Below are 26,552 nucleotides of genomic sequence, written 5' to 3' on the forward strand. Positions count from 1 at the left end.
ACAATGTAATTTCATTCACTTGTAGAATTTAAGAAACAAAACAAATGTGCAAAGGAAAAAGAAGAGAGGCAAAACAAGAAACAGACTCTTATAGAGAGCAAACTGGTGGTTACCAGAGGAGAGTTGGATGGGGGGATGGGTTAAATAGGTGACAGGGATTAAGGAGTGCACTTGTGATAGGCACTGGGTATGTATGGAGATGTTGAACCATTATATTGTGCACCTGAAATTAATCTGTAATACTAGTATATTAACTATACTGGAGTTCAAAAAGAAAAGAATACAAATATTCCTTTAATATGTGAAGCTTCAAAATGCCTCAGGAACTTTGCTCATGCTGTTCCCTTTGCCTAGCCTGCTCTTTCCCTTCATCTACCAGGAAAACTCTGAGTTCTGTTAAGTGTACTTCTGTTCAGACCTCATTGACCCTCCCTCCCCTGGCTTCTTTTAGTATGGTTCCTGGAGCATTGCTGACCCACAATCTCTTGATGGTGATTATCAGGTGAATAAATTGATGACTGAATAACTGATTTTTGGGTTCTATGTCTGACTTACTTGATGGAAGTGTGAAATGTTTGCTGAGAAAGGAGTGGAGGGCACCAAGGTGAAGACATGGGTGGCGGGTGCTAAGCAGGAAGACCACTGAGGTGGGGTGGGGGAAATACCCTTTGGAGAGGGAATAGAATGTTGGTTTTCTGATGAGTGCAAGCATACGGTTGAAAAAAAAAGTGGGGGGGGGGCGGTGCGCCTGGGTGGCTCAGTTAGTTAAGTGTCTGATTTTGGCTGAGATCTCACAGTTCATGGGTTTGGGCCCCACATTGGGCTCTGTGCTGAGAGCTCAGAGCCTGGAGCCTGCTTCAGATTCTGTGTCTCCCTCTCTTTCTGCCCCTCTCCTGCTTGTGCTCTCTCTCTCTCTCAAAAATAAACAAACATTAAAAAAAAAATACTCTGGGGAAAAAACACTGTAGGCATGAAGCATTTGGGGAAGAATCTGCCTCCAGAGTAATCAAAGGACTGCAAATAAAGCAACACCTCCTTCGTAAACTTACTAAGGTAGGTGTCAGTGAGCATTTAGGGGAGGTGGCTCTTCCACTGATGGAGGAGTAAGCCTGCAATAGCCCTTCTGGAGTGCAATTTGGCCAGATCTAAAGCTGTACAAACTTGTGCAGTTTTTCACACAGCAGCACCTCTCCCAGGAATTTATCCTAAGAGAATAACTAACGATGTATTATGCAAAGATGTTTATCTCAACATTGCTTGTAACACAGACATTGCTAAAATAGAGCAAATGTCCAGCAATAGGGGGTTAGCTTTAAAAATGGCACTCTGATCAATAGGACATAGAAAATAATGCTGTACAATAATAAAGACATAGGTAAATGTTTAAGGGGTATTGTTCTAGGAAAAAAAATCAGGCTAAAGCCCAGCATATACAGAACATTCACAGTTATGTTGAAAATGTGTATTTTCACACAAAGAGGCTAGAAGGGTAATTAGCAATTTGTAGACTGTAGCAGATAATTGTTGCTTTCTTCTTTCCAAGGAAGACTAATTTCAAAAACCAGGCACATGTATTACTTTTATAATGGGGGAAGGGGTGTGAGTGTTAAGAAGAGTCTTAAGTGTGAGTCTTAAGAAGAAGAGAGAAGCTACTGGAGAGCATTGTTTGAGCTTCAGTGCATTGAAAGCAAGATGGGCACATCGTTTATCTTGCAAATTCCAGACAGGTAGTGTTTTCATAAGGAAGAGTGGTCTTCGGTCTATTTGTATGAGTGTATTTATAGAAGAGAAAGCTTTGGGGGAAGGAAATAGATTGATTTTTTTTCCCCTTGAACTTTTGAAATTATTCTTTCCACTCCATTTGTAATTGAGCCCAGGGAGCTATTCTTATATCTTCCTTTCTTGGGCACTGCATTAGACTTAAAAATGTTAACTGGCTTAGGATGTGGGTTTTTCAAAAATGATTCCCCTTGAAATCTTCACTGGACTCTCTTGAGTGCCTAAAAATTGGGATCCCAAGGAAGACCACCTTCTGAACTCTATCTTGCTCTTCTGTGTGGTCCATTTGGCCCCTTCATCCTCTGGCAACCCTCAGTAACAGGTCATAGACCAGCCCCACATTGTTGTGATGGGCCCCATCAGCCCCATGTAAGGGACTCAGGATAATACACCTGCATTGGGCACTGTCGGTTGGAAGGTTTATTTAGAGGCCAATCTGGCATCACCTTATCCTGTGGACGTAACATTAGTCTGCAGAAAAAGAGATCAGAGCTGGGTAGAATCTCTTTAAATATTAATAATAGTGATGTCTTTTGCCACACATCTCCAAAGAGCTCTGAGCATTTCAGACATTACCTCATCATTAATTTTCACAGTGTTCTTGGGTGAGAAGCTGATGGCAAGTCTTATGGTCTCCATTTCGGGCAGAATGTAGCAAATATTTTATAGTTAAACTAAACTGAGGAGTTGTTTTGACCAGATATCACCTGATGAAAAGAATCGAGGCAATTTTTGTGGCATATTCTTTTACACTTGTCATATATTTGTCATAAATGAAATTGCCTTCCTGCATTTGCTCCTTAACGGTAATGAGTGCCTACTGTGAGCAAGGCGCCGTGCTGAACACTGTGGCCAGGAGGGAAGTTTAATCTCCTTAGTCACACACTTAAGGCCTTTGGTGATAGGGTTTCCACCTGCCATTCCTACCCTGAGTCCTGAACCCTACTTGACATGCCCTTGGTCCCTCACACCCCTCAGCCAGGTCTTCAGGGCAGGCCAGAGTCATCTCCCTGCACTTTCTATACCCTTCTCCTCACCCCTGCAGGTGTCACTGTCCCACCCTTCATAGCCTGGTCACCTGCCCCTGTATCCCCCAACTGTAGCCACAGCTGGACATGAGCTCCCATCATCAACCACTACCAGCCCCCATGCTGTGCCTGTACTAATCTCCACTTGTATGTATGTGATTTACATACACTCGATGACATCTCTTGACTGGAGGATGGTCCAGTTCATCCTGTGTGTCTCTCAGTGACTTGCCCTTGTTAGATATGTAAGCACTCATTGAAGGAAGGAGTGAAACAGGCATGGTTTCAGGCCAGGGCCCCCAGTTCGTGCAGAGCCCTGTGGGGTGCAGAGGGCACGGACAGAACCCGGCTCGGCCTGAGCCCTTCTGGGGCCAATCACCAAGGGCCCTTGCTGTCTATGAGCCCGTCCTCTGCACCCGCACTCACACTCCGGCCCCTCTCATGCTTGTGGTTGAAAAGCATCCTCTTACACGGTGTTCTGGGGACACACGGGAAAAGAGGGACACTTGGAGTGGCTTTCAGCAGGGGCCCTCTGCTTCTTTCTTTCTTGGCTCTGCTGTGCAAGTCCCCGTCGCCGGGAGGGCTTTATCTGGAGCATTCTGGACCCCTGAGCCGGCTCGAGGGCTGGGAGCACCTCGTGCTCCACCTGCGGCGGGTTGTGTGAGGCCGGTGGGTTATTTAATCTTCCTGTGGCGTCATTTCCCCATCTGTTGAGGGGGGATAATGTGTTTGAGGGTGACCTACCTCCCCGGGAGGCTTAGCGACTTAATGCCGTGCGGTTCACTTTAACCCGGGTCAGCTGGGCACAAGGGGGCGGGTGAGCAGGCGCCCAGTCAGCCCCGCAGCCACAGAATGGGTGCCCCGTGAGACCTGGGGCCTCGTGTTCTCGGTTGCTCCGGGCCCAGTGGCAGGCGGGCTGCCATCGAGGGCCTGTGGGGTCTCCTCTCTCGGCTGGTTCAAGTGGCTGAGGTGGGGAGGATGAGATGGCATCTGGATGACTTCTGGGCCTGTGGTGCTGAAAGGGGAGAGGCCAGACTCCCGTGGAGGGCATGGTTGCAACTGCCCTGGAGCGGCAGGAAAGTGGGCGCCAGGCCCCGGGGGGACCCTGCGACTGGGCCCACATGGCCTGGCGATCAGCTTTCCTTGGGCTCATTGATGAGCTAGGGGAAGGTCATTTGATCCTCACATTCTTGTGGCCACGATCTTGGGAAGGTGGCCTTTTCTCTTTAAAGAGAGCTGTGTGCTGGGCGGCCCAGGAGCAGTGTGCCCCTGGGATGGAGGGGAGGTGCCAACGTGGGGAAGAGGGGCTGATTTCTCTCCTTGGATGAATTCCGTCAGCTCTGCTCCACTGGTGAGTTATTCTCTCATTCTGTAACATGTCCTGCTTTCTCTAGAAGGTTTGCAGAAAGGGAGCTGGTTTTTTTTTTTTTAATTGTAACATTTTTTTTAAGTTAAGTTTTTAATTCCGGGTAGTTTACAGCATTATATTAGTTTCAGGTGTCCAATATAGTGATTCAACACTTCCATACATCACCCGGTGCTCATCACCACAAGTGTGCTTCTTAATCCCCATCACCTATTTAACCCATTCCCCCCACCCTCTGGTAGCTATCATTTTGTTCTCTATAATGTAAGAGTCTGTTTCTTGATTTCTTTTTTCCCTTTTGCTCATTTGTTTTGTTTCTGAAATTACACATACGAGTGAAATCGTATGGCATGTGTCTTTCTCTGACTTATTTCACTACATTATACTCTCTAGCTTCATCCGTATCATTGCAAATGGCAAGATTTCATTCTTTTTTATGGCTGAGTAATTTCCTAACGGTAGTATATTTGCTGTGTATTTTAAAATCTACTTCCATGGTATATTCTTGAGCACTTATTATTTGTGAAATATAAGTGAAGTTTCTTTCAGTCTTCATAATTGCAGTTATTATGGGCTCTTCTCCAATTTAACTGTTAATTATTTCTCGTGTTTTCAGTTTTCAATTTGCAGTATCTTTTAAGCATTTTATATAGAGATAGGATAATATTTAGTTTTGGAACTAAGTTGCCAACAGGTTTTTAAAATTGTGAGATCATGGGATGTAAGACCTGACCCTGGAGATTTTTCAGGTTGAGTATCTCTGTGGTTCTAATTGTGCAGTGATGTCCAGAAAGAATAGTGAGGAGTCGTTGGTTACCCAGCTAACTGGTGACACAATCAGGACTCGAACCTAGGTCTCTTAACTCCTTTGTAACTTTCTGGTCTACCCTGTAGAATTTAGAATTTAGGTTCTGAATTACAAGTGAGAAGGAAAAACCATGATATGATGTTGTTTCTCCGTGTGCCTTAATCTGATTAAAGATGAATTTTCTAGGCTTAAAAACACTTGTATCATATACAAGGGGCTGATCCTTGCACCTTGAATCCCTTGATTCATTTGTTCATCTACATGGAGGATCCTTAAAGCACGGTCCCTATCAGCATATCCTGGAGCTTGTCAGAAATGCAAAATCTGAGCCCCACCCCAACCTACAGGCACAGAAACTCTGGGCGTGGGGCCCACCTGGGTCCTCAGTAAAGCTGAGTAAAGCTCTGTGGTCCTCAGTAAAGTGGGAACCACTGCCCAGCAGGACTTCAATTTCCCCCTCCCTGTGTTTGACAGTCAGTAGAGGACACACTTGATGCTTCTGTGGATTTTGAGCTGTCTTCACTGAAGGAGCTTCTCTGTTGCTGCTGCCTATTTTTGATGATAATACCCCTCCTCTACTTTGCTTCCTCCCCTCTTCACAACACACACACACACACACACACACACACACACACACACACATCCAGCAGGAGTGAAAGGTCAATGGATAAATAATGAGACTAAATAGGGGATTTTGATAGAAACAGGTTTGTAGACAAAATGTTCCAACCACTGGGATAGAGTTCTCACGTTTCCAGACTTGCTACCTCTCTAAGTGCAGTGATAAATTCAGTTGCTGCCAGCCATATTGTACTGTTTTCTGCCGCCTGTTACTTGATTCATTCAAAATTTTAGTACTTTCTATTGCATGACATATGTTAAATGTGAGGGGAAAATGTATTTGGGTTTATAGTTTATCAGGAAGTAGAGAATATGTGCAGAAATAACAATACAAGCCAGCCAGTGCTAAATACATGGGAATCATCTCTAGTAAAAGGTTATGGAAGCCTGAAGATGGTGGGCAGCATGTATTAGGGAGGAGGACATCACAGAAGACTTCATGGAGGAGGTAGCATTTGAGTGAGTCTTACAAGGAGGCAGGGTTTTGACGTTGGGGGTAGAAGGGAGTAAAGAACATTCTAGGCAGAAGTGGGGAAAAGATAAAGGCGTGGCAGGGACTCTCAGTGCATTTTGTTTGGGCCAGGGGTTATTTGAAGGTGATTAGAAGGAAATGAGGCTACACAAGTAGGTCGGGGCCAAAAGGAGAAGGATCTTCAAACACCCGCTAGGAGTTTGTTCTTTATCCTGAAGGCAATGGGGAGCCACTGAAGGGTTTTGAATGAGGGCAAGGCTTGAGCAGGGCTGTGCTTTTAGTAAAATTAATCTGCCATCAGAGTAGGAAGCAGATTGAAGGGGAGGTGGGGAGGCTTTGTTTTTATTTTGTAACTATTTTGCAGTGGTATGTTGATACATTGACCAATCATCTTAATGTTTAATTAGGAAGGAATTGCTTTTCTTATGGTGGTCATTGGGTTTTGAAATAAGCTTCCAGGGCATAGATTATTGTCCAGGGGAACACAGTTCTAATTTTATAACGAGGAATCTGCAAGAAAATGGAAATTGCTTAACAGAAGGGCTTAATAGGAAACTTCCAGAACTCCTCCCTTCTTTGTTTTTCTTTTCTAACATTGTCTTTTAAACAAAATGGATCTGTATTCATTTTACTCAGGAATGACCTGGTAATGTCAGGTCACATAAAATCTGAACATCAAGCACCTGAAATGTGGATCTTCCGTGCTGCTTTTTTCTCCTCCAAGCTGTTTTCCCTCTCAGTCACCGACTTACTTTGTTAGAACACCTGAATCTAAGTCAAGGATCTGCCTTCTTCCAGTGGCGGCTCTCGTGGGAATAGTTGCAGCAAATTGGAATGTCATGAACTTATAGATGTGCTGTGACGTCTAGTATTTGATGTATAGAGAAGACCCTGTTCCTTCTGATTCATTTCAGCAGGGCTGTCTTCCTAGGGCCTGGGCTTTGACTAGCTAGCACCATTAGCTAGCACTATTTTAAACACTGAAGAATCATGGTGACTCAGGCACCCATGGCCCTGCTCACATGGATCTTGTATTACAGCAGGAGATATCCATGAATAAATAATCAAATATAGTTTTGAGAGAGGGAAACTATGGACAGTCGGACAAGCCAGGAGAGGAATAGCGTAACCCAGCAATGACAGTGGTGTGTGCAAAGGCTCAGTGGCGAAAGCAAAAGGGAAGGGGGTCAGTGTCTTTGGAAGTCCCTGGGAGGCCGAGGGAGGGAGGTATAGCAGAGCAAAGAGGTTGCACAGCTGCATGGGGCCTGAACAGGGAGGGCCTCCAAGGTCTGTAAAAAGCACAAATCTGTGAAAATAGTAGCTACCATTTACGGGCACTGTTCTAAGCAGTTACATGCATTAACTCAGTCCTAACAACAACCTTGTGAGGCAGGTACTATTATTGTCCACATTTTACCAGTGGGGAAACGGAGGCACCAAGTGGTTAAGGAACCTGATAGTAACAGATCTCGTAAGTGACAGAGCAGTGATATGAGTCCAGGAGGACTGCTCCAGAGTTCACACTGCAGACCCTAACCAATTATCCTAGAAGTTGTGGGGTGACATCATAGGGTTTGATGCAGGGCAGTGACCAGGTCAGATCTGCATCTTAGAAAAATGGCCATGTGGTGTGGAAATGGATTGGCAGGAGAGAAGGCTGAATGAAGCAGGGAGAGCAGGGGCTGCGTGACCATGTAAGAGACCACATAAGAGCCTGAGCGTGTGTGATGGCAGTGGAGATGGAAGAGGAAACACGGGAGATGTTTGGGGGTCACAGTAGCAGGGGCTGAGAGTGGTTGGGTTCGGAGGGAGGGTACAGAGACTCTCCAATGCCCGGGTTCCGGGCCTGGGAAGATGGGGGATGGGGGCAGTGGGGCGTTCATGGTGCTCCTGATGTCCCTGCCATGGACGCCCCAAGGTGAGCTGCTTCGTGTCTGTCCCAGGAGAGCCCACAAGACCTCTGAGCCCTCTGCCAGGTGCAGACACGGAGTCCGAGGTCAGACCTTTGAGCCTTTCCAGATGTGCAGGGGGGAGTGAGGGTGGTGGGGGGACAAGGGGCAGGGCTGCTGGTGGCCGGGGGCTCACCACCATGCCATCCCCCTGGGAGCCCGTGCTCCATCCCTCAGAGCTTGGATTCTCTTCTCAGAGCCTGTCTCTCTGATCCTAACACAGGTGTCGTTGTGCACAGACAGAAATAATGGGGACTTAAAAAGAAATGAATTCAGTTTACTCCCTAAACCCGGTATCCGGCGGATCAGACCTGTTGTTTTGAGTCTCCTGCCTGTCTGTGCCCAGTGGCCCTTTACACTTGTGCCCAGAGCGCAGAGATGGCTTTATCGCCTATGGTTTACGCCTTACATTAAACCAACTGCTTTTCCTGGAATGTTCGATGGTTTCTTAGCGTATTCCGAGGGTTCCAGAAAGAGGATGAGCTGTAACTTACCCATTCTCTGGGTCTGTTGTTTGTTCCCTGACCTCAGAGATGGTGCCCCACCGAGTGTCTGCGGCCTCTGCTTCTCCTCCTCTCCTCAGGCAAAGCTCCGGCCAGGGTGGTTTCTGTGTCCTTTCAGAGCGGGGTGACCCCAGCCGGCCCTTCTCTGTGAGGTCAGGGACAGGAGGCAGAATGCTTCCTGAGGGTGGAATGTCTGGTTTCTGGGCCCTGCGGTTTTCAGTGACCTACGTCTGAGCCGAGGTGGCAGTCGTTGACCATTGTCGACACCACTGCCCGCAGCTGCCATCCCCCAACAGCTGACCGGTTCCCTGCATGTCGTGCTGTGAGCTGGGCTATTCTACTGGAGGGAGGAGAGGTTTCCGGGCACAATGCCTAACTGGGGCTTAATTAAGCCAGCCAGGAGGTCCGTCGGTTTGAACCCTCACACGGGGGCCCGACTGGCTGGCAGGAGCCGTTTCATAGACTCTCTGGAGCATTTCAGATGTCCCTTTCCTGTGGGCCCCACACTCTGCCTTGGACTGGCCGGCAGTCATTTATCCACGCACCTTGCCGTCTCTCTCACACTGTGTGAACTGTCCCAGGGCGGGGACCGTGTCTGATTAACCTCAGTCTCCTCTACCACGGCCAGCACAAGGCCCAGCTGACAGAGGTGCTTGATTTGAATGAAGGGCACCGATTTGGGACCAAATCTCCTGACTTGAGATGGTTGCAGACCCTTCAGACTGGAGTCTGAAGATCCGGGGACAAGACTTGAAAAATGCAGAGACCGGGGCCAGCTGTCCATGGCCAGTGCCGAGTCTGTGGGAGGACGAGGACTTTCAGGGAAGACTCAAGACCTCTGTGGCCAGGAAAGAGCCTGACGTCCCAGGTCACTGAGGCCGGAGCCCTGTGAAGTGTGTTGTGCCCAGCTCTGGAAGCCGTTCCGTTTCTGTGCTGCAGTGGCGGTGGCCGCTGTTTTCCAGCGTGATGGATTGGGGGTCCCGCCTTCCTTCCCCAGCACAGACCATGGAGTCCAATCCAGCTGCTTCCTTTGAGCAGCTGCGGGAGTCCTTGGACTGAATTTCCCAAGCACTGCTCTTGCTGTGGGTTTTGCTGGTGGTGCCTGTGGTCTCAGACATGCCCGGAAGCTACTGAAAATTAGTTGGCGTGTTAACGACATTTGATACATCAGTTGATAGTAAAGTAAAAACTAAGTTTCGGCTTTGAGTTTATGTTCTGCAGTTTTGTTGAATTATGTCCAGATGGTTGTCGAGAGAATTTTTCTTAACAGATGAGGGCATTTGCAAAAACCAAAAGTCTATGGGGAAGAAAAGCACTTCACACTGAATGTCAGGGGGCTAAAGACCCTGGGAACTGATGGCATCTGAACTGAAAGGCCCTTAGTGGCTTCGAGGCCAGCCCTGGATCCTTCTGTAGCTGTGCAGGAGCAGGGGGTATGTATTATCATGAAAGTGCCAGTCGACAAATCTGTGGTCACTTTCAGGGTGGATCTTTTGGCTGTTTTGTCATGGGTTGGTCACATATTGTTTTGGTAAAACATATACACATAAAATGTACCTTTTAAAAACCACTTAAAAATGCACAATTCAGTGGCATCAAGTACATTCACAGTGTTGTGCAACCCCGACCACTATTTAGTTCTTGAACTTTTTCATCACCCCAAGAGGAAGCCCTCTACCCATTAAGCTGAAACACTCTATTCCAATACCCTCCCTGAGTCCCTGGCAACCACTAATCTCTTTCTGTCTCCATGGACTTATCTTGATATTTCATGTAAATGGAATTGCATGTCATGTTGCCTGCTGTGTCTGGCTTCTTTCACTTAGCATAAATTTTTGAGGTTCATCGGTATTGTAATGTGTCAGTATTTCATTCTTTTTTATGACCGAACAATACTGTGTTGTATGGATATACCACAATTTTTTTTACCCACTCATCCATTGATGAACCTTTGGGTTGTTCACATCTTTTGGTTGTTGTACATAGTGATTCTGTGAACGTCTCTGTACAAGTTACTGTTTGAACATCTGCTTTCAACTATTTTGTGTATATACCTAAGAGTGGAATTGCTTGTCAGTGGCAACTCTATGTTTAACTTACTGAAGAGCTGCCAAACTATTCTCATTCCCCCTTTGAACGTTTCTCCTCTCCAGGCTCCTCAGGCTGCTCTCAGGCCTCTTTGACTGTTTCTTCTCAGTTTTCCCCATGATTCCTTTGTGTCTCCAGTCCCTGAAATGATAGTCCCACCCAGGGCTCATTCTTTCCTTCCTTCTGCTCATTCTTTCCTAGTGGTGCTCAACTGTAGCTGCACATTAGAATTCCAAGGGCTTTCTTAATAAACCCTGTCCAGGCCTCATCTTGGGGCAGTTAAATCGGTATCTTTGGGCAGGTGGAGCTTGGGCATGGGTTATTTAAAGGACCTCAGTGATTTTGATAGGCAGCTCCTTTCAGGATATTTATTTATTCTCATGGTCTCAACCTGAGGACTGTCCAATTTTTATTTTCAGCTGCAACCATCTACTAGACATATCTGTGAATGTTTCTCAATACCTCACATGCAGCATCTGCCAACCAAATCCATCTTTCCTCCCAAACCTGCCCTTTTCCCCATGCTTCCCCCTTTGGTGAAGAGGACTACCATCTCCAAACCAGAAGCTGGAGAGTTATTTGTGCCTTTTCTCTCTCTGATATTCCAAGTTCCACTTGATTGATTCATTTATTTAATAATTCATTACCCAGTAGTTAGGAGTACGGGCAACTGGGGAGAAATGCAGTCTAGGATTTATGTTAGGAAGATATAAAAGACACAGATGAAACAGTTAAGTAACATTATAGACAAGAGAATAACTTGTGGGTCGTCCAGGTGGCTCAGTCGGTTATGCATCCAACTCTTGATTTTGGCTCAGGTCATGATCTCACGGTTTGTGAGTTCAAGCCCCACATCTGAGACTGCGGAGCTTGCTTGGGATTCTCTCTATGCCCTCTCCCCTCTCAAAATAAATAAACTTAAAAAAAAAAAAAAGAGAGGATAACCTGAAATTAACAACAGTAGTGTAGCTGTTATTATTGAGGAGTTTCTGTGTGCCATGGGTTCTGGTAGTACTTCATGTATATTATCTAATATACTGGAAGGTAGGGGAAGTCAGCCCACTTCACAGATGACAGTACAGGCTCAGGGAGGCTATAGTACTTGTCCACAGATGTGTGGTTAGCACATGGTGGTAAGAGTTGGAATTGGATTCCAGGACACGTCAGGGCCTGTGCTCTTGATGTGAGAGGTCAGTGGGGAAGAGCCGCGAGCCTTGAGCCCAGCAGCATTGTCAAAGCATGCAAGAAGGAGGATCAAGATGTGACCACCAAATGAGATCACCCATGCCCATGAAGTGCTTTGGAGACTGTAGAGGATGGTGCAAAACCCTTGTCTCCAGCAGATGGCTTCTACCATTCTGCTCTGAATTACAAGTAGGGGTTCATATCGCTGATTCCCTTGGTGAATTGCAGACTCCATGCCAGTGAGCATCGTGCTTGTTGGTCTCCATGTCCCCCTCAGCCCTTGTACCTGGCATGATGTTGTTGATTAGTAAGCATTCCTTGAATGAATGTGTGAATGTGAGCGTGGTCTCAGAGGTAGAAAGGGAAGCAGGAGCCATGGTGATGTTTGTCCAGGTGTGTCATAGCAGGGTGCTTGACTAGTGGTTTGACTTAGAGAATTGGAGAGAAAGAGGGGAACTCTTTGGCCCTCTGGAAATAGGAGTGGGAGAGCCCATGATGGAATCTCCAAGTGAATGAACGTCAGCCTGACTCCAGACTTGCAACCCCATGCTCTGGTCATCTGATTCTTTTTTTTCTCCCTGGCACTTACCCTTTATAACATTCTTTGTCAATTTCCTTTGTTATGTTTATATCATTTCTTGTCTGTGGAAAGCCTCACCTGGAAGTAAAAACTTCATGAGGGTAGTCAGTGTTGTCTATTTTGTTATGCAACTCTATCCTCCAATCCTTCCAGCCTAAGCAAACATTAACGACTGTCTCCCACTGTAGATTTGCCTATTCTTGACTTCCTGATGACCAGAATCATATAATGTGTAGTCTTTGGTGACTGGCCACTTTCACTTTAGCACAGTGTTTTCAAGATGCATCCATGCTTAACCCCATAACTTTACAGGTAGGAAATTGGGACTCAGAGAGGGAAGGGACATGACTTGGGTCACGTGTCCTGCTGGTAGCAGAGCAGGAATCTGATTGCAGGGCTTCTGTGCCCCTATCCAGTGCTGTGTTCCTGTCCAAGGTGGAAACAAGGGGCTCAGAAGCCGCAACTGACTCAACTGTGACATTTGCCATCTGCCTCTGAGGCTGCTTACAGGGCTCCTCTAAACATAGCTGTGATGGGGTGAGGCCTTGAAGATAGTGTTATTGTGAGTGTCTGACCTTTGCCACATCCTTTTCAGGGCTCACTGTCCATCTGATAAAGTAGATAACTTGTGTGACCAGTTTGCAGTCTTCTGCGTGGAGTGGGGCCTGGGTGTCTGTGCCCTCATATCACTGGCAAGAGGAAGGCACAGCCTGGTCCCTATTGGTGCAGGCTGTTCCTCTTGCCACTCTGCAGCTCCCAGAGGGCCATGCAGAGGCCATCTGTATTGAGCCAGAGAAGAAGCTGTGTCCTCCCTAAGAGATGTCTAATCCTGTTCGGCACATGTGAAATCAGAGTAGCATGACAGTGCCCTGACCCCGTGTTTCCCAAAGACTTGTCTTTGTGCCACATGGCACCCAGGATGGGTTTTGGTGATATGTGAATGAACATTTTTGTTTAAGTAGTGGTGTATTTATTTTAATGTATGCCATGAAAAAAGCCATGTCTGGCACGATCAGACCTATGATTTAATGAATATTATCACTTAGGATGAAGCTACAGAGGGGGTACCATACCCCAGAATCCTTTTTACACAGATGGTGTATGTGGCAGGTGTGGTAATCTGGATATTTGCTGACATAGCAAGGGCCATGAGGGCAGTTTGAGGTCAACTGTCATTTGGGGACTGCTACTCTGGGGTGAGGATGACCTAGGGTACTTTCTCATGGGCCACCTCCTATGTCTCCTTTGCACCTGGTGCAAGGTGAGATGGCAGAGGCCATTACACCATTCCAAGGTCTAATTCTAGAACATTCTCATCGTCCCCCAAAACACCCTTTACCCATTAGTAGTCCATTCTCCTTTTCCCTTCCCCACAGCCTCTGGCAATCACTAATAAGTTTTCTTCATGTATGGATTTACCTATTCTGGACATTTCATGTAAACGAAATCATATAATATGTGGCCTTTTGTGTCTGGCTTATTTCACTTTTCAGGGTTTTCAGGGTTCATCCATGTTGTAACATGTGTCAGTCCTTCACTCCTTCTTATGGCAGAGATAAACTTCTTATACTTCCAACTTTTGCCTCCGACAAATTTGGTGATAGAGCTGAGCTCACACTACCTCAGAAAAAGAGGTAACATTTGGTAACATTTGCATAGGACTTTATAGTTCTCAAAGAATTGTCATAAGTAATAGGATGTAAGCCTTAAACCAACCCTGGAACACAGCTGGGCAAGGATCGTTGTAATTGGTTTTACAGATGAGAAAACAAGCTGAGAGGGAAGCGTTCTGTGCTAGTCCAGGGTACCACCACGGCCATTCATTGATGTGTGAGTAGGACTTTGGTGAGTGATGGGCAGGGGGTGTGGACAAAGCAGAAGAGACAGCATCTGCGGGCATGATGAGGGTGTGAGAAATTAGAGTCTGTCTGTAGAACAAGGGGTAATTCAGTTCTGCTGGAGGTTATGGTGTGAGGGAGATGAGACAGACAGGTGGGCAGGGGCCAGATCACAGAAGACTTGATGCATCCTGAGGCCAGGAGGGACGAAGGAGGCTGGAATCATTGAATCCAGTTCCAGAAACAAGCAAAATAATCTGATTTGGAATTCCAGTTACGTCACTTCCTTACCATGTGCTCGTGGCCAGATTAATTGCTTCATGCCTCAGTTTCCTTTCTGTAATGAAGACTGTAATAAGCGTTAAATAAGATAATGCATACAAATTGCTTAGCCCAGTGCCTGGTTCATAGCAGTTTGTATAGTTAATATGTTTGAAATATATTAATTATAGTTAATATATTAATTAACTATAATTAATATATTAATATAGTTTGAAAATGAGTCATGTGATTAGAATGACATGTTGTATCACTTTGGTAGCCATATAGAGGGCAGATTGATGGAGGGTGAAACTAGAAGTAGGGACTGGCCAGGAGGTTATTATAAGTCCCAATCCAAGAAAGGAGAGGAAGTGAGAGATTAAGACAACCAGAAGCAGGGGCACCTGGGTGGCTCAGTCAGTTAAGCATCTGTCTCTTGATTTCAGCCTAGGTTACGATCCCAGGGTCGTGGGATGGGGCCCCGCTTTGGGCTCCGTGCTGAGCATGGAGTCTGCTTCAGGTTCTCTCTTTATCCCTCTCCCTTGCTTGTGTGCTCAGTCTCAATATCTCTCTAAAAAAAAAAAAAAGAAAAAAGAAAGAAAGAAAGGAAGGAAGAAAGAAAGGAAAGATAACTGGAAGCAAAGTCAATAAAACTTGGGGACTGGATCAATGTGGGGCATGAAACAGGGTAAGTCAAGAATGATTCCCAAATTTTTGGTGTGGGCAGTTAGAAAATTTAATGGTAGTCTCCTCAACAAGATATTCCATTTGGAGGAGGGGATTTGAAGAGTGGAGCAAAGAAAGATGGTGAATTCTGTTTTAGGTTTAACTGGCTCCACTGCTTATGGGACATCTTGGTAGAGATCCTAGAGAGGCAGATGGCTCTCAGAGCAGCTCGAAACCATGGGAGTAAATGATATCGCTTATGGGGAGTGTTTAGAGCAATAAGTCTCAAACTTTACTGTATACTGGAATCACTGGGATAGGGGTTGTCTTGGGGCGCCTGGGTGGCTGTCTTGGGGCTACCACTGTCTTGGGGCGCCTGGGTGGCTCAGTCAGTTGAGTGTCCAACTTCAGCTCAGGTCATGATCTCACAGCTTGTGAGTTCAAGCCCCGCATCGGGCTCTGTGCTGACAGCTCACAGCCTGGAGCCTGTTTCAGATTCTGTGTCCCCCTCTCTCTCTGTCCCAACCCACTCACATTCTGTCTCTCTCAAAAATAAATAAACATTAAAAAATAAAAATTAAAAAAAAAAAACCTACCACTGTCTGGCTTGCACCCTCAAACATTTTGATTTAATTTTCTAGGGTGTGACCTGGGGTTGTTAAAACCTCCCTGTGTGATTTTACTATGTGGTGAAGTTTGGGAACCAATGGCCGAGAAATAATAGGTATCATTTATTTGGATGACAAGGGAGCTGAAAACCCAAACCAAGGATTAGATGATGGACGGAAGAGGAGTTTGCTGAGAAGACTGAGTAGGTGTATGTATTCTGAGAGGCTGAAGGAAATGGAGCCCATGTCACAGGAGTCAAAAGAGGAAGATCGAGAAGTTTTAGCACTTTATGTAGGTTTAAGAGTAAATGCTAGTTTGGTCATTTATTTCTCTCATTATTCCAGTGGCTGGGTATTTGCCAGGCATTTTGGTTTCTTATGCTTTTTAATTTTATCGCCTCAACAGTTGGCTTATATCCTTGGGACTTTGGTATATTGGAGAATAGTTGTTGTAAGAAGGTTTATATTTTATTTATTTTTCTGTTTATTACTGTCGTGTGGAAGTGCCACCATCCCATTTTGTGTTCCATTCATCTGTCATTTAACAAACATTTATTGAATTTATTAAATATTTATGTTGCGAGTTGGATGTACTAAGATGACTAAGAGAAAAAACCCTGCTTTAAATTTTTTGAGAGTATATAATTATCTTTTTTTTATGTTTCAAGTTTATATTTAAATTCTAGTTAGTTAACATATAGTGTAATATTGGTTTCAGGGGTTAGATTGTTTATAACCTGGCCCAGACAAACTCACAACCTGGATTCATCTCACCTCCTAAATCATAGGCTCTTGGAAGGCACATGTGGAGTTAGTTCCTATCCAGTTTTGACTGTTCCCTGTAGGATCCCTGATCTGCTAATATCTTTTGTAGTTCTTGCACACCTTGGTGATGAAAAGCTTTTTCTCCTTTAAGGCAGCCCAGTACCATTTTGATAGCTCTGATTATGAAAAATTCTTTTCAAGATGGGGAAAATAGATAAAAGTTAAAGCTGATTCCATGGGTTCATGGAGATTCATGACACTGTTGTGTCTACTTTTGTGTATGTTTTTAAAATTTCCTTTAAAAAATAGAAAAGTTCTTTACATTGAGCTGAAATCTGTCTTCTTGAACTTTGATGAATTGTTGGTTAGAGCCATTCAGAACAAGTCCAGATTCCTTTTACACATACAGTCCATTCCAACATTTATGATTGTTCATAAATTCTCCTACATCTTCACAACTGAACAGTTTGCTCAGGTTATTTATCTCCGGTATTTTCAAATTGAGTCCCATGTGCAATCATGCCAACTATAGGCACTGATGGTTTAAGTGCCTTTGCTGTATTTATCTGTCACTTCTCTTTCATGTTGCATTGCACTGACTAGCAACTCCAATGTTGTAATGAACGTCATAATTTTATTTTCTCTTTTAAGTGGAATGCTTCTATTTTTCTTTCTAAAATAATATTGAATTGCCTGGTTGTAAAAATCAAACAAGATTAGTTTCCAGCATCTTATGATCATTGACTTTATTATTTTTTTATGAGGTAACATATATTAATAATTTTCCTTATATTGAGATGTTCTTTCTTAGGATAACCAGCTTGATTATGATATATTATCCTTATAATGTGGATTTTGCTGGAGGTAATTTTGTTTTAATTAAAAAAGCAAGTATATTAAGAATTATTTATCCCCAAGTAGAGAGAACAGTAAAATGAACTTTACATGCCCTTCTCCCAGCTTAACGTTATCAACGTTTTCTGCCTATTATCTTATTTAGGAGTTTTTTGAGTATTTCATGAGTAAGATTGACCTACGTCCCTTTTTAGTGAAGCTTTGTCAGATTTTAAATTCAGGGCTATCTTTGCATTATTAGAAGAACTTGATAGACTGTTATCATTTCTTCTGTTGATGAATATTTTCTATTAATTTTGGGGAGAGTTTGAAATAATTCTTTATAAACATGAAAACACATCAAATTCTATGTAGGGTACTTTTTTCAGATTTTTTTTTTTTTAAATACCTTCTAAATTTCTTCTGCCGGTATAGATTTACTTGGAATTTTTATTTCATATTTTTAGTTCAGGTTCTTTGCTTTTAGGGGTGAAGATATTAAATTTTCTGTTTCCTGGAGTTGATCAGCCTTGTGGAAACCATAGAATAAATGAGCCAGATACGCTGACCACTCTGCCAGGTACCTCCCACCACCAGTCAGAGAGAAGAAAGGGGCTGACCCTTCCCTGAAGTGGAGGCTACGTTTCATTCATCTCTCATATACGGTCACCTGCACTGGGTGTTTTTTCAGTAAACGGGTGTTTCCTGAACTGGAGTTTTAAAAAAGAATTTACTTATTTATTTTGAGAGAGACAGAGACAGCATAAGTTGGGGAGGGGCAGAGAGAGAGAGAGAGAGAGAGAGAGAGAGAGGATCCCAAGCAGGCTCTGTGTTGCCAGTGCAGAGCCCAACGCGGGGCTCAAACTCACAAACCGTGAGATCATGACCTGAGCCGAAAACCAAGAGTTGGTTGCTTAACTGACTGAGACACCCAGGCGCCCCTGAATTGGATTAAAAAAAAAAAATAGTATCTTCATCCATCCAGGAAAAACCAACATCAACCCCTTGGTCTCTTGAGTTCCCAGGGTGTTTCACTGCTGAACATCAGATTTTTATTTTCCCACGCGGGTCTTAGAGTCTTTTCCTGTTAAGACCGTATATGGAAAGCATGTCTTCCACTATGCCCAAGGAACTGGTTTAGGAAAATCCCTTGATAGATAAGAATGCACTTATATACTAAAGGTTTGATGTGGAAATCTTGGAAGGTATCATTCTGTGAGACTGACCTTGTTATCCAGGAATCTACCCCTCAGGAAAATTGAAGGACTTACCAGGAAGACTCTAGAAAGATACATTCCTAATATATCCTCCAAAGCCACCCATATTTACTTATCTAAATTCCTTGTGCATAACATGTATAGCACTGTCTAGTATTTTTTCTGTAATGTTTATCTGTCTTTGATCATTTCTCATTTTGTTATAATTTGTACCCTTGTTTTGCTGGTTTTGTCAGTCTTTGTCACTTTTTAACCCACACCAACGTTGTCTCTATTAAGTGAAATTTTATTCTAATTTTCCAGTTTATTTCTGCTTTTATTTTAGTTTTGTTCATTCTCTCATTCAACAAACATTTGTTGAGCCTATGTGACAGATCCTGGGAGAAATAAATAGAGATAAGACATGGTCTCCATGCTCAAGTTGCTGACAGCGTAATAAGAGGAGAGAGGAAATAGTGAAAGCAAAAACAAAACACGAAGCTGACAAAAGACCTTCACTAGCAGGTTAAAAAAAAAAATCACAGAAGGACTCCTCGGGATGTCTTTCAAGAACAGAGTTTCAAATATCACTTGTAAAGCTTTTGTATTCCCCAGAGAGAAAAAGAACAAACTTGAGTCTATACCTAAATAATATGCTGCAAAACATATGAGCCTAATCCTTTCTCTTGCAAGTGATGATCTTCTTTTCCTCTTTTAAAACAGGTTTGAAAGATGCTTCTTTAATCTTTGAAGTTTAAGATCTTCACTTGCTGCGTAAGGAGCCTTCCTCAAGGCATGTTGCTTTTTGTGCTTTTGATATTTGAGACGTATTTTTCAGCTCAAGAAATTTACCTTTGACTCTTTGATTTCAATTTTGTGCATTCCTATTCTCTTTTCTCTGCCAGTCTCTATTGTGAGTTGAATATCCTCAATCTGATTCAACGTCTGATAGCTTCACTTGAATTGCTATCCAGTTTTATTTTAAAATTTCGATTTAGTGTAAGTGATTTTGGGCTCTTCAGTTTCTCTTCTATCCTTTGCTGATTTTTGGTAATTTTCATTTCTCAATAGCTGGTACTAGTTGCTTGAAGGTCTTTACTATAACCTCTCCTGTCCCTTTTGAAGGATTTATATCCTTAATTGTTCGGTGCTTTTAAGATAGCTTGTCTACCTGGTGTATTTAGTCTTCTTTTCCATTTGCAAAATATTTTGAGAGAGTTTACCTTTTCATGTTACTTTGTTCCAGACAACCAGAAGTGTACTCAGTCTGGGGATTCATGCCCCTTTATAGGATTTTGTCAAATTGGTTGTGTGCCCAGAGGAGGGTGATCTAAAAGGATCCTGTCATATAAAGAACTGTGGAAGGAACTGGGGACGTTTATTCTGGGGCAGAGGAGACTTGAATATTGCAACAAAATTGCTATGTTCAATTCAGGAAAGGTTTATGTATAGAAAAAGGGGCTTATTTATGCTAGATGATGGGGAGGGTTGGGGAGGGGTGGCCATACTGCTACTGAGGACTGAAGCTCTCGTGAGGTGGCATTCAGCTTTAAGTAAAGAAACTTTCTAGCAAAAAGATGGGTCCAACAGTGAATGACAGAACAATTAGAGGCCGGATGACTTCTTGGCAGTGGGATTGCAGAAAAGATTCAAATGTTTGGAGATTATCTGGGCTCTTACTTTCTTCCATTAGCCCAGCAATCCAGAGGCTAATATTAAAACCATTAGTAGGTCATTTTCTTGACTTTAAACTCTCCTGCTTAGACCTTGCTGAATCAGGGAGCACTTTTAATGGCTTGGTTGACATTGCCATTTCTTTGGTCTTCAGCAATCCCTGGATGAAAGCATGTACCTTATCCACAGTCCAGATATATAATGCAAGTGAATTCTTATCATTATAGCCATATGTGTTTATTTGAATCAATTAGCTAAATTCTATTTGGCAGCAGTTTCATAACAATTCTATAAGTAGCCATTGCAATTTGATGACCTTCAAAAGGAATAGAAAAGCTTTTGGATGTGTCCTTTTGGATATGTCTGAGATCCTGACATTTCTGCAGTCATTTGGAGACTGAAACAACAGAGAGATCAGAGATTTTTTTTTTATCTTCTAGTGCTGTGGTTTCTTTAGGATCTCCAGCTGCTCTAGGTGATTGGGTCTTTGAATTTCAAGACAGAGCATAACACATATCATCTTGCCTGGTTTCTGGATCGGTTCAGACCTCAAGGTGCATGAGTGGGAGGAGCCAGAGGTCATCTTGTCCCTGTATTCCACTGCAATGTCCCTCCTGCATCCATGCAGTTATTTCTATATGGTGGCCTTTTGGTGGTTTGTGAACCATGATCAGACAGGCCTCCTCCAAATCTTTGTCAAATAAATATTCTCTGGTTTTTTTTTCAATGAGTCTTCACATGACTTGGTTTTAAGTCTTCTTACCATCCTAGACCTTTATAGAAAGATGCTGAAAGTGTGGTAATCAGGAAAAAAGACAAATGGAGTTAATACCCATATCCTAAAGTTGTCAGCTGACTCACTCCTGTTAAGGGCCTGACTGAGGCAATTGATATTTGAAAACAATATTCTGTGGGCCTTGCTGGATGTTTATTCTTCTGTTCTTTCTGATTAGTCTCTCTGTGTGTCAGACATTGGAACCTGCATTCTTGACCTTCCATGGTAAGTCTCACAGAAATATGATGTGATTTTGTATTCTTGGGAAAGGGACATTCAAAAATCCTTATTATAAAAGAGCTTTTACAACAGCAAGGAAGCAAGCGTTCCAGTAGGGGAAAAAAAGGAAAAATAAGAAAGTAACAAAAAGGAAATATAAGTGGCCATAGCTCATGAAAAATGTTCAGATATACTAGTAATCATATAACTTTAAATAAAAACTATTATGAGCTCTGATATGGAAAGATGTCCATGATATAGTCACTGGTTACAAAAATGCAGGCTGACTGTAGAGTGATTCTATTTTTGTGGACTATACATTTTAATATATGTAATAGAGATTGGTATAAATTTAGGGCAAAGTTGGTGCAAATACCCACCAAATACTTCATATAATTTTTATATGTGATGGAATTATGTGTACATTTACTTTTTTTCTATATTTTCAAGAAATATATATTTCCACCAATTTTTAGATGCTACTTTCCATCCTATTAGCAAATATTAGAATATTCAGGGGTACCTGGGTGGCTCTGTGGGTTAAGCGTCTGACTTCGGCTCAGGTCATAATCTCACAGTTCGTGGGTTCAAGCCCCACATCAGGCTCTGTGCTGACATCTCAGAACCTGGAACCTGCTTTGGATTCTATATTTACCTCTCTCTCTGCCCCTCCTCCCCCCACTCTCTCAAAAATAAATCAACATTAAAAAAACATTTTTTTAAATGGGAATATTCAGCATTCATGAAATCTATCAGGGAGTGAAAACTGGTACCTTCTTGGAAGCAATTTGACAATACACTTCCAAATTCTTAAAAATGACATACACTTAAATTCATTAATTTCACTTTGAGGAATTTATCCCAAGGTACTATCTGGGAAGTAGCCATTTACCATAAATAGGGATGTTCATTGTAAAGCTTTTGTAATACTGAAAAATTGGAAATAACACAAATGTCCAATGATAGATTTACTGAATAAATTTTGATATGGCCAGAGAAAATAACACTATAAAGCAATTTAAAATGATGATGATCTAAATGCTTAAATATTAACATGGAATGATATTCATGAAATATTAAGTGGGAAAATTATAATATCTCATTTTAATAAAAACATAGCATGTATAAGCATAAAAAAAGAAAAATTAACAGTTGATAACTCTGGGATGTATGATTACAGGTGGTTTTATTTTCATTATATTTCTGTGTATTTTACTATATGCATATATTCAGTTTTTAAAATTTAGCTAACATAATTAACAATAGCTAAATAGTTAAAAAAAAGAAAATAGTACTAAGGGTTTATAATAGAAATCAACAGTCCCTGCCCCACTCTTCCTTAGCATCTAGTTACTTTTCTTAGAGGCAACCTCTTTCAACTCTTCTAGCTATATCCTCTGCTTTTTTTTTCCCTCCATGTTTCTGAGAAATATGCTTGCATTACTATTGCATAATTTATTAATTTTAGAGATTATTTAATTATTATGGTTAATGAGGTTTTAGCTCTTATACCACTACATCAGCTCCCCTTCACCATAGCCTCCCCAAATCATATAAGCTGTTTTTGAGGAATCATTTTTCAGTGTTTACATTATTATGACAATGTAAATATTGTTCATTTCTGAGCCAAGTAATGAACTAAAATTTGGTTACCTTAACCATACAACCTTTTGTTTTTCTTGTATTTCAGAATTTCCTGTTTTTTATTTGCTTAGTTTTCCATGTACCTATTGCTAATTCTTTTCATACCCTCCAACAGCTTCTCAGTGAATTTTTCTGAAGAAACACATAAGATAATCTATATTCATCTTTTTTTCCTAAGACCTTGGTCTTCATGCACCAATCTGTAAGGTTGCTCTTTATAGGTCTCATGTATAGGCACTACCATAGTACATCCCTTCATAGTCATCCTGGATGTTCCCTTTGCCTCCTGTCTGTATTCCATCCCCAATTTCCTGGATCCCATTTCCTTATTTACTTCCTTCTTTTGCTGGAGCACATCCTCTATGCTCATCCTGAGAAAGGGTATAAGAGAGGTAAATTGTCTGAGATGTGAACGTATGAAAATGTGTCTACTATTTGATTGGTAGTTTGGCTGGGTATAGAATTCTAAATTGAAGCAATTTTTCTTCAGAAATTTGAAAACATGGCTTCAATGTCTTCAGGCTTCCATTGTTGTTACTGAGAAGTCTAATGCCATTTTTATTCTCAATTGTTTGTGTGCCATCTATCTTTTTCTCTGGAAGTTTTGAAGATATTCTCTTCTTTTAGTTTCTGAAATTTTACAGTGTTATTTCTTGATATGGGTCTTTTTTTTCACTTATTATGCTGGGCACTTAGTAGATAATCTGGAAACTTGGGTTTTTCAGGGAAATTTTATTGAATTATTTTATAATTTTCTTATCTCCATTTCCTTTGTTCTCTCCTTCTGGATTTCCTCTTAGATAAATATAGGACTCCTGGATTGATACTATACATTTCTAAGTTTCTCTGTTTTCCCTGTCTTTGGCTTTTGGTTACTCTTTTCTATAATATTTCATTGACTTCACTGATATTCTCAACTTTTTAATTGAACTTTTAAATTCTGCCTATATTATTTTTAATTTTCAAGTGTTCTCATTCTCTGCTCTCTTTTTCCAAGAAAATCCTCTTCTTGTTTCATGGATGTAATGTTTTAAGGCTCTATGATTTTTTTCCTTCTGTTTCCTGCATTGTCTCTGTTTCTTCTAGGTTTTTCTGTTTGATATTTTTTCATAATGTAGGCTTTTCTCAAATATCCATTCATGTGTAAGAAACTTTGTATGATTTGTGGGGCTCACTGAATTAACAGGTTTCAGTGCATGATGATCAGGCATCAAGTTGCCAGAAGTATCATCATCTAAAGTTCTTTTCTATGGTTCTTTTTAATTCTCCAAAAAAAGGATTCTCTAGTCTCTTGCTTGGGATGTAGAGTCCTAGCTGCCAGTATTTGGGGAGTGGGGCAAAGGAAGAGGCAGAATGTCTTGTCATTCAGTAAGAAGAGTTTTAATCCTTTTATTTTTTCAATCCTGCAGTCTCTATTGGGCCTGGTCTCCCTAAGTCTGGAGGCTCTCTGGTTTGATTTCTCCAGAGAATAAGACTCTTGTCTCCAGTAAGGTGAAGAAGGAGTGCTTGTCTTAGTGGGCAAAGGGAATGGGCTGGGACCTGTGAGTAAAATTGCTCCTTATAAAAATCCATTTCCATATTTCCAGCCCTATCCTTTATCCCTGCCTTCTCCCATGCCTGCTACCTCTAATTCTTGAGCCATCTTAGGAAAACTCAGCTCATTTTTCATCAGAATCCATGAAAGCACATAGGTTTCTGTTTCCTTTTCTCTGCTCAGTTACCTCTCCTCCAAACAGTTTCTATCTTCCCAACATTGTCTATATCTCTCAGGTACCATCTTCTCTCTTATTCTATAGATTTAATTGCCTTTATAGTCCTTTGCTGTAATTTATGAGAGAAGAGAAGAGATTAAGACATAGTTTCAATTCACCATATTTAACCAGAAATCTACCCTCTCTTTTATAATTTAAAAAAAGCAAGCTGCCTAGAACTAAAGACAGCATTCAGGTCTGATGTTCCTATTGTAGAATAAAACTAGACTGACATATCCCTTGATCTAAGTGGAATTTATTTTTGTTTGCAGCTGTTTTTTGTCCACTAATTTGTATTTGCCTGCCATTTAACTGAAAAGTACATATATTTCTCGCTTTCAAAGTGGTCAAGTTGGGTGTCCTGCTTACATTTTTGTGTGCCTTGCCAGCGCACTTCTGGGATAGATACTGCTGTTACTCTGCTGATTGCCGATAGATTCTTCTTGCTGACATTTTATTTATGATAGTCACTTTGGTATTCACAAGAGAGATTGTACTTTTACTTTATTTGTCCTGTTTTATCAGAATTGATGTCAATGTTATACTGACTGCTCAAAAAGATTTTGGGAGCTTTCCTTTTTTATAGTCTAGAACAGCTAAAACAGCATTTGGGGAAATTTGGGGGAAAATAAACTAAGAATGGTTAAAAGTAACATGGTATCCAGGATTGGATCCTGAAACAGAAAAGGAACATTTGTGGAAAAACTGGTGAAATCTGAATAAAGTCTAGAGTTTAGTTAATATTATTGGACCAGTGTTAATTTTGACAAAGATACAATGACTCTGTCAGATGTTAACATTAGAGGAAGCTGAGTGAAGGGTATATAGGAACTCCCTATATTACCTCTGCAACCTTTTTATATATCTAAAGTTATTCCAAAATAAAAAGTTTACATTTAAAATAAAACAATTTATCAGGGTGAGGTACATCTTAAAGATTTGTAAGAACTCACCTTTGAATCTGTCTATGCCAAGGACTTTTTTGTAGGGGTATCTCTTTATCAACTTTATGTTCTATGGTAATTGTCTTTTTAGATTTTCTGTTTCTTACAGGGTCATATTATATCATTTATATTTTCCTTGAAAACCATCTGTGTCATCAAGGTTTTAAAATGTATTTGTGTAGTGTTAACATAATCTCTTATAATTCATTTTTATTTTCTCTCTGTCCATACTTATTTCCCAATGTCATGTTTCCTTTTGTGTGGTTATTTATTGGGTTGTGAAATTAATTTGGTGAATTGAGGCAATATTTTAAAAAGTGAACATAACTAGGATAGAAAAATAGAAATATATATATACTGTTTCATGAAATTTTAATCTCCAGCATATGTATGTTTTCTTGGTAACCTGACAATATCTATCAAAGAACAAATACATATAACTCTTGACCTAGTAATTCAATATTTGGGAAATTATCCAGATACATAATTGCATACATGCAGAAATGATATATGTGCAACATAATTCATTGCAGTATCATTTATAAAATAGCAAAAGATTGGCAATAATCCAAATGTCTATCAAGAGAGGACTACTTTTTAAATTACAGCACATTCATACAGTATAATACTCAGGGGTTGTCAAAAAGAATGAAGAAGCATTCTATGTACTGATGTAGAAAGATACCAAGGATATATATTCTAAGGAGAAGAAAGCACAGTACAGAACAAGGTTTATGATGTACTATCTTTTGTGTTAAGATGGGACATATAAAATCTTTATTTGTATTTGCTCATATAGGCATAAAGAAACTCTGGAAAGAAAAAGGAGTAGAGCAGTGATTATGAATGAGTGTGGGAACTGGGTGGATGAAGGAAGGATAGAAGGGAGATTTTTCAGGGCACCTGGGTGGCTCAGTTGGTTAGGCGTCCAGCTCTTGGTTTTGGCTCAGGTCAGTATCTCACAGTTTGTGAGTTCAAGCCCTGCATCGGGCTCTGTG

At 41.8% G+C, this 26,552-nt stretch overlaps 1 protein-coding gene across 9 annotated transcripts in view; it reads left to right on the forward strand.

Annotated features, from left to right (window-relative positions):
• FRMPD1 (FERM and PDZ domain containing 1) overlaps positions 1 to 26,552 on the forward strand; it is a 139,924-nt gene that overhangs the window by 62,613 nt on the left and 50,759 nt on the right. Inside the window, exon 1 of one of the 9 annotated variants that reach the window (XM_040481717.1) lies at positions 3,558 to 4,158. The exons of 6 other annotated variants lie outside the window; for them this stretch is intronic. The gene's annotated coding sequence lies outside the window, so the exon portion shown is untranslated. Of the gene's footprint in view, positions 1 to 3,557; positions 4,159 to 9,760; positions 9,960 to 26,552 lie in introns of those variants that run through there. 2 more of the 9 variants (XM_040481727.1, XM_040481724.1) reach the window with 2 other exon arrangements.

This window comes from Herpailurus yagouaroundi, unplaced genomic scaffold (genome assembly GCF_014898765.1).
Source record: "Herpailurus yagouaroundi ecotype Mexico unplaced genomic scaffold, PumYag 160, whole genome shotgun sequence".
Classification (NCBI taxonomy): domain Eukaryota; kingdom Metazoa; phylum Chordata; class Mammalia; order Carnivora; family Felidae; genus Herpailurus; species Herpailurus yagouaroundi.